The sequence below is a fragment of the Osmerus mordax genome, chromosome 28, assembly GCF_038355195.1.
Source record: "Osmerus mordax isolate fOsmMor3 chromosome 28, fOsmMor3.pri, whole genome shotgun sequence".
In the NCBI taxonomy this organism is placed as follows: domain Eukaryota; kingdom Metazoa; phylum Chordata; class Actinopteri; order Osmeriformes; family Osmeridae; genus Osmerus; species Osmerus mordax.
Window position 1 is genome coordinate 3,939,394 of NC_090077.1, and position 13,290 is coordinate 3,952,683.

The 13,290-nt window shown below is 46.6% G+C and overlaps 1 protein-coding gene and 1 long non-coding RNA gene across 4 annotated transcripts in view; both read left to right on the forward strand.

The window, feature by feature from the left end:
- Positions 1-21: 21 nt before the first annotated feature.
- Positions 22-808, forward strand: LOC136938300 (uncharacterized). Its single transcript, XR_010875253.1, has 3 exons — positions 22-68; positions 223-277; positions 404-808. It is a non-coding gene; the product is annotated as an uncharacterized lncRNA (long non-coding RNA).
- A 2,317-nt stretch (positions 809-3,125) lies between these two features.
- The window catches only part of pip5k1bb (phosphatidylinositol-4-phosphate 5-kinase, type I, beta b), a 32,709-nt gene continuing 22,544 nt past the window's right edge, over positions 3,126-13,290 (forward strand). For 2 of the 3 annotated variants that reach the window (XM_067231334.1, XM_067231338.1), the window contains exon 1: positions 3,126-3,263. The gene's annotated coding sequence lies outside the window, so the exon portion shown is untranslated. Of the gene's footprint in view, positions 3,264-8,485; positions 8,586-13,290 lie in introns of those variants that run through there. The other variant, XM_067231337.1, reaches the window with a different exon arrangement.

The window sequence follows — 13,290 nt, forward strand, 5'->3', positions numbered from 1 at the left end:
GTATCTAACTTTGAGCTACTCACAGAAGAAGTTTTGCAAACTGCATTGCACCTGTTCTTGGAAATCTGGTAAGTACTGTAAAGTGCGCACGATTTAACTAAAACGAGGAAACGAATTATTAAAACTTTACCAACTAACATTTGAAAGATCTTCATTGTGCCCAGAGGACACTCAAACATTGTGTTTAAAAAAACAAACAGTTTTCCTGGATTCTTCATATAGATATTTTAACGATGGCACTTCCTGTGGAGGACGAGGAGAGGAACAGTCAGGGCAGGTAGGCCTATACGTCATTTTGTCTACTTAAAACGTCCAAAAACCATATTAATCATCGTTTACATTTAGTCATTTTAGCAGACAATGCAGTTTACAATGCTTCCTTTTCTGTCTCTGTCTTTGACAGCATTGCTCAGGGGTCATCTAAAGACAGCCATGTGACCAGGGATGTAAGCCCTGTAGTTTATAGTTACAAGATGGCACAGCAAGTGGGAGATAAGATTTGTGGAAATGCAGTGGAAGAAAGTACTTTGGGAATGGAAGTTGAGGATAGGAGTGCCAAGGATGGAGAAGGCAGAGGCCTGTCTATAGGGGAGGAGGAGGAGAATGGGAATCCAGAAAGGAAAGAGGGGACGGCAGAAGAGGTAGTCAGTCAGCTTAAAAGTACAGGGAGAAGAAAAATGGAGGATGGTGGTGCTGAGGTGGCAGGGTCTACAAAGGGGGAAGAGGACAGCGCTAAGAGTGTTGAGGAGAAAGGAAAGGATGAAGAGGAAAAGGAGGAAAGAAAGGTCACAGAAATGGAGAAGGCTGACGAGGGACAACATGAAGAGGTTTCCCAGGAGGAGAAGAAGAAGAAGGCTTCGCCCAAGAGAAAGCGCAGAAGGAGACCCAGACGACAGGCTGAGGCCCAGCATGGAGCCGTGATGAACTCGGGAGTCTGCTGTTGGAACATCAACATGGAAACACTGCAAAAAAAAAAAAAAAAAGTGGTCTTGTTATGTGAGTTACGGATTCCATAGTTATAAGTGGCATATCTATATTTTATATGTGGATTTCCCTTTTAAATATTTTGTTTCTTTGCAGTGTTTGTGTTCGTCATCTGCATGCAGATAACTGACTGTAAGCCAGTTATGGATGGTAAGTATCCTTTTTTTTGATTGTGGCCAGAATCAACCTTGAAATTATTGAAAACATGTTTTCTCCTTTTGTGCTTGAATTTCAAAGTATTTTTGCATTCTGATTTCTGCAGAGACCATGTTGAATGTGCGAATGTGTGCTGTCTACAATGACCCCAGCTGCCCTGCTCTGACTGCCATATATTGGTTCAATGGCACAAAGGACATTCAGCTCTGGAAGAAAGACATGCCAACGTGCAAAGACCTGGAGCCTTGTGTGCCTTGCAGGGACGATGGGCGGGTCATCGTTCGTTTTGATGAAGTGTGCAAAAATATCGACATGGAAGGATGTGGGGGTCGCATTAACTATAAAGTGACAGGTACTGTTTGGATTTTGAAAAAGGTTCTCATGCAGTATATGCAGTGTATTACTTTATAATGTGTTCATGAGGGAATTTTCCTTATTTAGAGTGTCCACTGTTCGAGAATGCGCAACACGTTCCAGTTCAGAATCGTAAGTACTTGTGTAATCATACATTAATACCTATAAATTGCGATTCCGATTTTCATCGCACCTAAATATATATATTAATGTATTGAAATCAGTCTGTATTGAAATGACCTGCTTTCTCTCACCACACAGCTGATTCACTCCGCAATCATGCTACAACCACTCTACCACCTGACAAGAACACCAACAGCCCATCTCAGATTTCTTGGGTGGTTTGGGGTAAGTAGGACCCAGAAGTGTGCCCTCTATCTCGGCTGTTCCTGAATGCATCTGTGCTCTTGTTCAACAGAGCGGTCTTTATTAGCTTTCTTTCCCATAATGCAAGCTTGCTTATGTTATTTTGCTTCTTATTTTAGCTTCTTATCAAGCTTCTTATTTACAGTTTTCTAACATGTGTTGTTTGGTCCCCACAGTTATAGGTGTCCTTTGTGTCCTTGGTGTCCTTTGTGGTGCAATTTACTGGTTTGTGAAGAGACAATTGAGGCGCAAAGGAAGACATTTGAACGTCGGGACAACTGAGAAGTTCGTGAAAAAACAAACAAATTAAGAAATTATATGTACAAATGTTGAATTGAATGTTGAATGACAGATTTTTTATTGAATATTGTGGTCCATTCAGAGGTGCAACAGATGAAAAGGATGATGATGATGATGAAGATGATGGGAACACCTGCAGCAACCCTTTCCTGCAGGACAACCTAGGACAGTAAATGTCTTAAGTCACCTCATCTTTGGACTCATCCATGGAAAGAAAATACACGTGCCCCAGTATAAATCTGCTGTGCCCCAGTAAAATCTAAAGTTTGAGTTTTAACAATTTACTTTATTAGTCAGTGCATTAATTTAGAAAGGGGGGGGGGCACATATAAAATGTATTGTAATTCCTACACCGTTCACCTGATTTGGATGTAAATACCCTGAAATTAAAGCTGAAAGTCTGCACTTAAAGCACATCTTGATTGTTTCATTTCAAATCCATTGTGGTGGTATACAGAGCCAAAATGATGAAAATTGTGTCAATGTCCAAATACTTATGGACCTAACTGTAGATAATAGGACAGTGTAGCACAACATCAACATCGTTTCTTAAGTGCAGCTCAACATTACATTACGTCTATTTTCGTGCTTAAGACAATCATTTAGATTTTACATGATGTAGCACGACATCATGTAAAATCGATAAATACAAATCGTGTTTGGTTCTGTGTATTTAGGGTCCTGTTTTGTCTTTTGTGTTCTGGTAATAAAATACTGTATTCTTGAGCACCATGGTATTCTTTGTTGCAAATGAGAGTGCACATTTTTTTTTTTTTTGCATTCTACTCTTCCGTATTCAGCCATATCTGCACTATCACTGTGTGAACAATTTATCTATAAGCCCAGTAGATGGCTGTGTTCGCTCAATATGCGCGCACACTCTCAAACGCGTTATTGAGAGGTGGGGAAAGAGGGCTCTTGAGAGAGGACTGCATGTATCGCTGTACAGCTGCGCCGCAGAGTCAGATCAACCAGGGCTTCGGACGGAGGTGAAGATACCCGCACACCCTCTTACATACATAACATCATAACTGGACTAAAACCGCGCACTGACAGCATTTTATTTACAGAGTAGGCTAAGCAGCATCTCCTCAGAACATTGGGTAAGAATTTTTTTAATCTTTAGGCAGCACCTTTACAGGGCATTTTAGTCTGTTTTGTTGTGGAGTGTGTATAGACAACGGGTTGTGCTGTGTGTGTGTGTTTATAACTGCATTATTGTCTTTGAACACCTGAACTATTTTTTAATGGATGATCTCCAAATAAGAATACCAGTGACTGCATCTACATCTGGATAGGCAATAATGTGATTTGACCTGCACAAGCTTGAAGTGCCATCGATGGCTATCAAGTTTCTGGTGACGGAGGTCCATATATACCGCGGTTTGGACGAGCACCACTGTCTGAAGCTATAACCACTTTATACATTTTTACGTTTCTCCGGTAACTGCTGAATGTTACGCGTTATGTGCGTGGCGAAGGTGTTTGCGAGCCCTCAAGCGCAGTGGTGTTATAGGGAGAGTGATTGTCTTGATTTTACCATATTTCTTAGAAGACGACCAACCAAAAGCCGCAAGTAAACTACAATGAGACTGTTAATACTGACATGATTCATCATATCTTTTTCTGGCATGGTCATTAAACCGACATCAGCTTGACTATGCTACAGTATTGTCACTTGCAGAGCCTCAAAACTACGTAACACATTTTTTTTTTTTTTTTTTACATTAGGTAATGTTTAAAAATATATATATTATAGACTGTTTTAATCGCCGTAATGAAAACGGTTGAACAATTCTACACTTTCCCCAATTTGATGTTGACACGCGAGATATGTTCCTCTACAGTTGTGGTTGAGATGATGTGATCCTGTACTGAAATAAGTTCTCACGCTCTCGATCTCACAGAAAGCATTGAAAACGTTTTGAAACTGGTATCTTAGGCAGTTCTCATCAATTTCAAGTCACTGGTCCTGAAATTCTAGAAATTGTTTACCAGTTTACATAGGAACCAACCATACTATAGGCGATTGCAGGATGCTCTACATGTGTACTGTAACAGTGGTGAGTGATAGCAGTCTACATTTATTTTGATCATCAACAAAGGACAGAGTCCACATCTCCAACCACTTTGTTTGCATTCTAGAACAATAGTACTCCTAATATTTAGAGTTGCTGAATGTGTTGGATTTATGTTTTTAGTATCCAATACTGTCCCATAGTTCAAAGAGAACCACAGAACATTCCTCAATGGTTAATGTTGCACATTTGTGTACCTCAAAAAATGTCTGCCCAAAAAACTGAAGCATGGTCAAATTGTTCAAATATACAGTATTTTCATAAGTCATATAAGGCTTGCATATTAACAACTCACAATTTCTTTTCTCTGTCTATTAGTTTACTCTGCCCTGTATACCCGCTGAGCCTGCCTGTGAAAGCCAGTGTGTGTGCTGTGTTGGAGTGTGTTTGCTGAACAGGGATGTTCATTGCTGCCTTTGGCTCCAATAAGATTGCCTCAGTGTTTGCTCATGTTGGTTTCCCGCCTCAAGCTGTAAACTGAGGAAGAGTGTGTGCTCATGGCCCTGTAGATTGAGCACATAGTCTAATGTTCTCACAGTAGAATACTTGCATAAGACAGCTTTGTGGTATTCCAAGTGTTGGTAGCCTACAGTGTAGTAATTTGAGGTTAGCCTAACTAAACCCTAAGATTCTGCAGCATGTTAGCATGTAGCTTGCGCTTTGCTGCCCTTCACATTATCACTGCTCTTAGCAGTAGTGTGCCACATTCCTTCTCTGGGCTGAGGGCAGCTTGTAGAAGGACATTCCCTTCACCTTGCCTTATCCACCTCCCTCCGTGTAAGGAGCCGCTGGACTGGAGATGTGAAATACCTCCAGCAGGCTGGAGAGAGATGGAGTGATATGGAGAGATATGATACCGTACTGTCCGGTTCTGCGGGAAGGAGGGGGGGGGGGGGGGGTGTGACAACGCAGGTGGCCAGACAGTGGGAAGGGACTGGGGACTTCCAAATGACATCCTGTAAACTAAACTGTTTACTGACCTCTATTACATGTAGTAGTTTCTGTACACGTCTCATGTCTCCAATACAAGGGCTTTTTCTATCTCTGTGTAGGCCTCTAGAATACAACAGGATGTCTTTATGCAACAGGAAAGTGTGTGTGTGTTTCACATGTCAGTCCTGCAACCGCGTGGCAATAAGGAAACGGAACAACCCATTGGAAGAGTGGTTGCTATGTGATGTGGGTACAGTGTGGGGGCCATGTGACAGATCGCAGACCAATATTCTTCTTAGAGAGCCTTGTGTTTCTTCAGTGGGGGTTTCCTCGATTTACTCGGCTTCAGTGAATTTGCTGTGCGCCTCAGAGACTGAACCACCAGTCTCAAAACAACACAGACTGACATGGCTGTGGTTGACAGGTGGGTTTACACAGACACACTCTCAATAAGATAGTTGTTTTGCATTGGTAGCATCCAGTAAAAACATTTTGTCACCCTTGCTCCAGATATTGATGGACGGTGACTCCTTAAGCGAGTGTAAAACCGGAGATTAGCTTTCTGGTGAACTTCCTGTTTCCCCCCTCTGATTTGACTGGAAGGTGGCGAGTCCAGCTGGGGTGTGGTTGGTCAGGGAAAAAGTGTGTTTGAATGGGAAAGTAGCCCATGCAAATACTGTCCTCGTTCCCAACCTCCACCTCAGCTACAGAAGCGTCCTGTCTGGTTCTCTTTCCCCTGACGTCAAGCTCCGGCACACGCCATCACGCTGTCCCGTCTGCCTCTCCTGCGCCATGTCATCGCTTTCAACAGGGGAGCAACTGAACAGGCGCGTCTTGAAGTTTTCCAAAAGGCAGTTATCAGCCTGATTTTATTCTGCTTGTTCTTCTCGAAGTGCTCTGCCGCGTGCTGATGTAGTCTACTCCATACGCAATATATACCTCATGTTCTGCTGAGGAATTCAGCGTTTTCACTACAGTATATTGTCATTCTGTTTTGTAGACATTGAGGCTACATAGTCAGAAATCCTCCACATGAAAGCTAGTGATCCCTAACCCCTTAGTGTCACTTTCTTTATCCGTTGCGCAGTGGGCCAATGATGGCTCGCTTCAATCAGAAGGAATGTTCTAGAAGCTGCAGTCTTGAGAGTGGCAGGATGTCAGCTGAAAGATTAGCCAGCGAAAGGCATTCTTCATTACTGCTCCAGTACCCAGAACCTTGACTGTCACTATACAGCCACAATAACAGACATGTGAGGCTCATTTGAGATGAAGTTACATAAGCCAGTCCTTGGCAGATCCCAGCACTTTGTGTAGATAAAGTCCACAGTAGGAGTTTTACTGGACAAAATAGCTGACTGGCATGCTTTGTCCTTATGTGGGGGCGACAAGGTGGATCAGTGGTTTAAGATCTACCACAAATGTGGTGGTTTACAGGTCAAATGACTTACCACATAGACATAGGCCTTTACCACAGGCTTAGGCCTTTACCACATTGGTTTGAATCTGGCTCAGACCATTTTGTGCATGTCCTCCTCTCTCTTTCCTACATATCCTGTCATTCATCAATATCTATCCCATTGAAGCTGTAATGCCCTTAAAAATATCTGAAAGCCAAACCAAATATTCCGCAATAGGGCCAAGCTTTGTTTCCTTAACAACATCAGGTGCTTCTTGCTGTTGTTTGTGTTCAGCTTGATCTTTCCTCATACCACTACTGGCTGGACTGAGTCTCTCTCTGTCTCTCTCGGTCTCTGTCTGTCTCTGTCTCTCTCTCTCTGTCTCTTTCTCTGTCTATTTCTCGCTCCCTCATTTGTGGTTTAACACTGTGATGACCGTTATCTAAGGCACACTAAATTTTTTGCTGCAGGCGCACATGTCAATCGGCTCGTAATTCACAGGTGAGCTTGTAACTGTGTCACGGTCTGTGAAAAACGACATTGACGTTCCTGTGCAGATTTATCCTGCCGTTCTTTCTGACACTCACCGCGACACGCCTTGTTCTCTCAGTGGTAGAAAAGCGAAGGATCGTCCCTGACCTTGGACGGCGAGGGAGTGTGTTGTGTTGCGACGAGCGTATAAACGTTTCAGCTTGGGACTCCTGCCAGGCGAGGGGGGAGGGGCTCCTGCTCCCATGGCAACCAGGACTTCCTTTGATGGAAAAGTTTGGAGTTTTATCAGTTTACCTTTCTGCTTGAGCAAATACCAACAGGCAGAGGGAGAGACTGAAGGCTGCTGTGAAGCCTGAGGGTTTGTAATGTTTAGGATGTCTTAATCCAGGGCTTGGTCCTTATAGCCTACATAGCTTAGATTCCACAGACAAGGTCAGGTTAGAGCTGTTAAATAGCCAATAACATTTGAGTTGTCTATTTACAGTATAGCAAGGTGGCCTATTGTGTTACATTCAGTTCATTCACAATGCAGGCTAGACATGCATCAGCAGTTTTTTCATAGAGTGAAAACGACGACACGCAGGACTTCGTAATTATTATTTGGCCAGTCTGTTACTATCTGTGTTCACGTAGCCAGCCATAAAATGTGAAAATATTCTACCGGACTGCTCATTAAAGCAACCTTTGCCATACAATCATGCGGTAGTAGGCTAAAAGAAATATGATGCTTGTGCATTGCTGGCAGTTATCTCAAACTCTGTTGAGAGCAGTTTCGAAGGGATCACAGTCCTAATCCAATATAATCCATTAAAGAGAATCAGTGGTGCGTGTAATAACTAAAGTAGCCTGAAGTACACATATTTAGTATTTCCTCTAGGAAAACACAGATAAGTGTTAAGCCCCAATGAAGAAAGCGATCTCATTAGATTTGATGTGGTCTGCTGAGCTCGATCTTGAGCAGATAGGCGGATCTTGTACCGTTGTTAAGATCCTCTGAAGCCCTCTTCATGCTCCACCTCTGGAGCTTGTTTCTCAGAAGAGCACGTGGACGCCTGCAGCAACAGCTAAACACGGAGTTCTCCTGGTGAAGTGACGGCTTAATGGCCTTCTTATGTGATTTGGCTCACGGCTGATCTAGGTCACTCAGCGAACTTTCCCTGTTTGCGGTTCCCAATGCTGCTCCTCTCACCTGCAGCACTGATTGAGTGCTTGCCAACGCTGTCCTTCTCCTTCACTGGCCAGGGCCACTCGTTCCAAGGGAACAGGTTTATCACAGACTCAGACTAATGTCAAGGACTCTTGAAAAATATCTTGTCAGTGTTGCATAACTGTAACTGGGTGTAAAATAGAAAATGTCCTCTTCATCAGTTTGATCTCAATGACCTCTGGAGGCTGGTGCCCTCCACCCCCCAGCCCCCCGGCCCCACAACTGGCTGGGATTGGCTGGAACACAGTGGGCATTCAAGGAGGCCGGCCGCCTCACTGGCTGGGATTGGCTGGAGCGTAATCAGCCAGATATGGATTGGTGAGTGGAGGGTTGTTTTTGTATGGTGATTGGTCAGTGGGTATTTAACTTTGTTGTTGTGGTGGTTGTTGTTGTTTTGGTCCTGCTGAGTTCCCTCGCTGTCCTGCCAAGGCCAGGGCTGGGAGGCCCAAGATGGGGCAGACATAAAAAGAGTGACTGTGGAATGGAGGGAGGGCGAGGGACCCTGAGAATATGTGGAAGAGAGTGCTAATGGGAATGTAATGAGAAGCTGAAAGAAAGAGACTTTTGGAGTAGGAGGACAGAGGGTGGGTAGAGGTGGAGGACTGGCTGCTGCTGGTGTTGTGATGAGGAAAGTTTGTTCTGTTCTACTCTTTTCCTTCTCTCTCTCTCTCTCTCTCTCTCTCTCTCTCTCTCTCTCTCTCTCTCTCTCTCTCTCTCTCTCTCCCTCTCTCTCTCTCTCTCTCTCTCTCTCTCTCTCTCTCTCTCTCTCTCTCTCTCTCTCTCTCTCTCTCTCTCTCTCTCTCTCTCTCCCTCTCCCTCTCTCTCTGCCTTTCTCAGCTGGCCCCATATCAATGATGGAGGGTGACCCTGTCCCCTTCTCTGCCATGCCTGACCGCCTCTCACAATAACAAACAAGCTGCCCCTGTCCAGAGCGCCATGCATATTCAACACCCCTGTCGCCTCACGCTGACATCTGGAGAAAAGACCTTGGGACTCCGGAGTCTCGGCTCAGCTAGGCTCAGTTCAGCCAGGCTCAGTTCAGCCAGGCTCAGTTTAGCCAGGCTCAGTTCAGCCAGGCTCAGTTCAGCCAGGCTCAGTTCAGCCAGGCTAGGCCAGGCTTGGCTTGAGGAGATGGGCAAAGCAGGACTGGACTTGTTACGAGCTACCCCCGTCGACAGGAAAGGGAAAGGGCTGTGTTTCCCTCTTGTCACCATGTGACTCTGTTTACAGTGGGACGTTGTTGTCTGGAATGGCGGCTAGTTTGTGGACAAGGTTTGGGGAGCACGAGGCTACCCCGGCTTGCCTTCGGCTCGCTAGTCTTGGAGCTTGGCTGAAAGGAGACACTGGTCTCCCTGTCCCTCCTCCTACCCCTCGCTCGTTTTTATCCGTACCCCAGATAGCTCTCTCTCTCTGTCAGTGCCTCTCTCTGTTTCTCCCCCCTCTCCCTCCTGGCTGTGGCCATGTGACTCTGTAGGCATGGACAAGCAGGCCTCTCACTGCTCTGCATGCTGAGTGGGACTGGGGCGAGGCACTCCCTGAATAACAAATACTCGGTCTTTCCCTCGCTATCTCTCCGCCCCCCCCACCCCCCCCCCCCACCCCCCGATCCCCGTCGTCCCCTTCGCCCCTCACTTCCGAACCTTACCCGTGCTTTCTTCGTCCTCCCCGCTTCAAGGCTTTCGCTCATTCTCTCTCCTCTCCTCCTTCTGAAAGGTTGTATGTGTAGTTACTGAACTGAGCTGTTGGTGTGCTCGCTCGTCCCCTCCCTCTCTCCATTCTCTCCCCTCTTCTTCTGTCTGTTTTCCGTCAGTGAAAGGTCACTGGCAGGCTTCACTTAAGAAGAATTGCAGAAGGAAGGCCTATAAACCAATAATTGAGCCCTGTTTTTTATCCACACATAGATCCCACGACAACACATAATACACAGTAAACACACAGTTCAGTTGGGTGCATCGATGAATATCCATACAATGGAATATGCTGTTTGATGCAGCCCGAAGTTCTCGTCCTCTATCTCACTCAGCCTAAGTCCCCCCCCCCTCTCTCTGTCTACTACACAGGAGCAGCTTGAGACATTGTGTTACAATGGTGTTCCTCTGTCTTGTCCTCTGTCTGTCTGTGTCTGGTGAACCGGGGGGGAGCCAGGACTTGGCAGGTCCTGAGACCGTTGTCTGGCACTTCCAGCCCTTGCTTGATTGCCTGCTATGACAGACTGACTGGACTTCTCCTTGAGTAGACAATACCTCTTTCTCACTTACTTTTTTTCCCTTTTTCTCTCTCTCTATCTCTCTCTCTCTCTCTACCTCTCTCTCTCCTCCTCTCTCTCTCCTCTCTCCTGCGCCAGATGATAGACGTGGTGCTTATTGAACATCTCAGTGTTGAGGTTGTGAGGGGCCACGGAGGCCTGGTGATCTGTGGCCCCCCTCACCCTCCCAGGCCCACCAGCTAGGCTCATTATTGATTTACCATTATAACTTCTATCTGGTGCAGTAATCCAATACTGTCTAGGGAACACGCACACACTCTCTCACACACACACACACAGACACACACAAACACACACAGCCTCGAGGCTTTGTCAACCTTCTCACAAGCATCTGTGAACTGAGATGTGTAAAAGCCGAGACGAGCCGAGAGGATGAGTCACAGCGCGTTGCGTCGGCACAGAGAGGCCGTGGCGTCGGACCCAAAAGCAGCTGCAGCAGCGCCCCCCAGGTGGGACGGCGGCCGGGCGTGGCCGAGCGCGGCCGACAGCGTCGGGGCGCGCCGTAGATACGGCAGCCCAGGATATCTGCTGAGGATTCCAAATGTATGGTGTGTGTGGTCTGTGCGTGTGTGTGTCTGCAGGGGGAGGTGTTGTAGCTGGTTGTCATGGAGTCAGACTGGCATCCAGTGAGGAGGGTGTGCGGCGGGTGTGTGTTTGACGTACGGGTCGTGCGGTGTGTTTGTTTTGAGTGCTCGGGTGCCTGTCTCATCTACTGGGCGGCGTAGATGAGAGAGGGATAGGAAGACAAACTACCGGTGCCGTGGTAACATATACAACACACACTTCCCGCGCACATCCCTGGCCTAGCTCTGCACGTGACTGTCGAGGCCTGTCTTTACTGAGCGGGGAGGGGGGGGGGGGGGGGGTGTCTCACGTGCTTGTTCACTTTGCCGCCGTCACACTCTCTGTCCGTTGTCTCTCAGCAGGGCTGTGTGTGTGTGTGTGCGAGTGATTGCGAGTCAGAATGTGAATTCCCAGTCAGACGGTGTGAAGTGGAGAGGTGTTTGTGTGAGTGTGTGCGATGCTTCATGCCTTATTACATGGAGGATGTCCCCTGCTGCGCTATCGGAGTGCTTCAGTTTAAGTCACATCCAAAAGCACTTCCAGGTTATTACCAATTTAGATTGCTCTGATGATCTTGCTCTCCTGAGCTCTGATCTCCTCTCTCTCTCTCTCTCTCTCTCTCTCTCTCTCTCTCTCTCTCTCTCTCTTCTCTCTCGCTCGCTCGCTCCCTCGCTCTCTCTCTCTCTTTTCCACACACAAGCGTCCTCTCTCTTTATCCCACTCATAAACACACAGAAACACAAACAACCAAACACACACACACACTTCATTGATTAGACATCATTTAGGCAGTAGCGTGGTCGGGTGTAATGTAACTGATCCTGTTAGTTGTCCCCTGGGTCCTATACTCCACCAGAGGCTTTTTACAGTAAAGCTCTGGGCTCCGACTTCATTATTGATCCATATCAATTACTCGTCTGACTTGGGTCCGAACCACTGCACCCCCCACAAGGAGCTACTGAGGGCTTGCTGATTGGCCATGCCAAACACACGGTTGTGCAAAAACCTGTCCTCGCGGCTGTGACAGTGAGCGTGTGTGCTGACTCCAGGTATGGCTGCGGCACTGCACGGGAGAGAGGACCAATCCGAGCGCTTTTGTTTCGCAGGGAACAACAGCGCAGCAGCTGTGGGGCCTCTCACGGATTGTTCTGGAAAAGGTCTGCTGTCTGTGCACCAGCCGGCTGGATCAGGGGTCAGGTGGTCTGGAAAGAGAGGGAGGAAAGGAGAGAGAGAGAGAGAGAGAGAGAGAGAGAGAGAGAGAGAGAGGAGTGAGTGAGAGAGAGACAGAGAGGGAGAGGGATAGAGAGAGGGAGAGAGGGAGAGGGATAGAGATAGAGAGGGAGAGAGGGAGGGAGAGAGAGAAAGGGGGCAGGGAGAGAACAGGCCACTTCACAATGACATTCATAACAGCATAGGCAAGCAGGGGGCGGTTTGGTGGGAGTAGACAGACAGACGTGAGCATGTCACGGGTTCATGCAGCATAGTGGACCAGCTATGAGCAGACCGACAAGGACTGCGCTGGTCGTCAGAGCGCTCTCTCCTCCGCTTCACGTGTCATTTCAGTCTCGAGCGTGATTCGTGTCAGGCATGAGCGTTTTGCGAGATACGCTTCGCATAATATTAGCATTTGAAAAGAGTCAACATGTATTATGTAAACTATTATCACTACTTGCTTGGCTAGGCTGGAGGCTAGCACCCAACATTAGCTCTCCGTGTCTGCCTGTGAAGAGAATACCACACCAGCAGCTGTAGCGTCTTCTAGATATAACAGACAAATCACATAAGAGTGTTGCTCTTGTGTTTATAGCAACCGCTGAGCTGGCACGGAGAGCTGACTTGAGTCTGGAGATAACTGCTGAGTGTCTGATGAACACCCCTCTTGATGTCAGGCTTTGTGTGTGTGTGCGTGTGTGTGCTTGTGTGTATGCGTGTCTATGTTTGTATTTACGTATTCCATGGCTCCCTAAAGGGGTCTTTGGTGTAAGTATCTACATAATGTGACTTTAACATAACTCCCCTCTCAGTAATGCCTCTTTAAACTACAATTCCCACATTGCCTTTCTCACAGATACACACTGCAGGCAACAGGTTGGTGACAACACTCAAAATCTGGCATATTTGTTCAAGATGCTCGCATGTACTCACAAGACTGGCACACATCAAATATTGATTGGACGCAACCAATCAGAATAA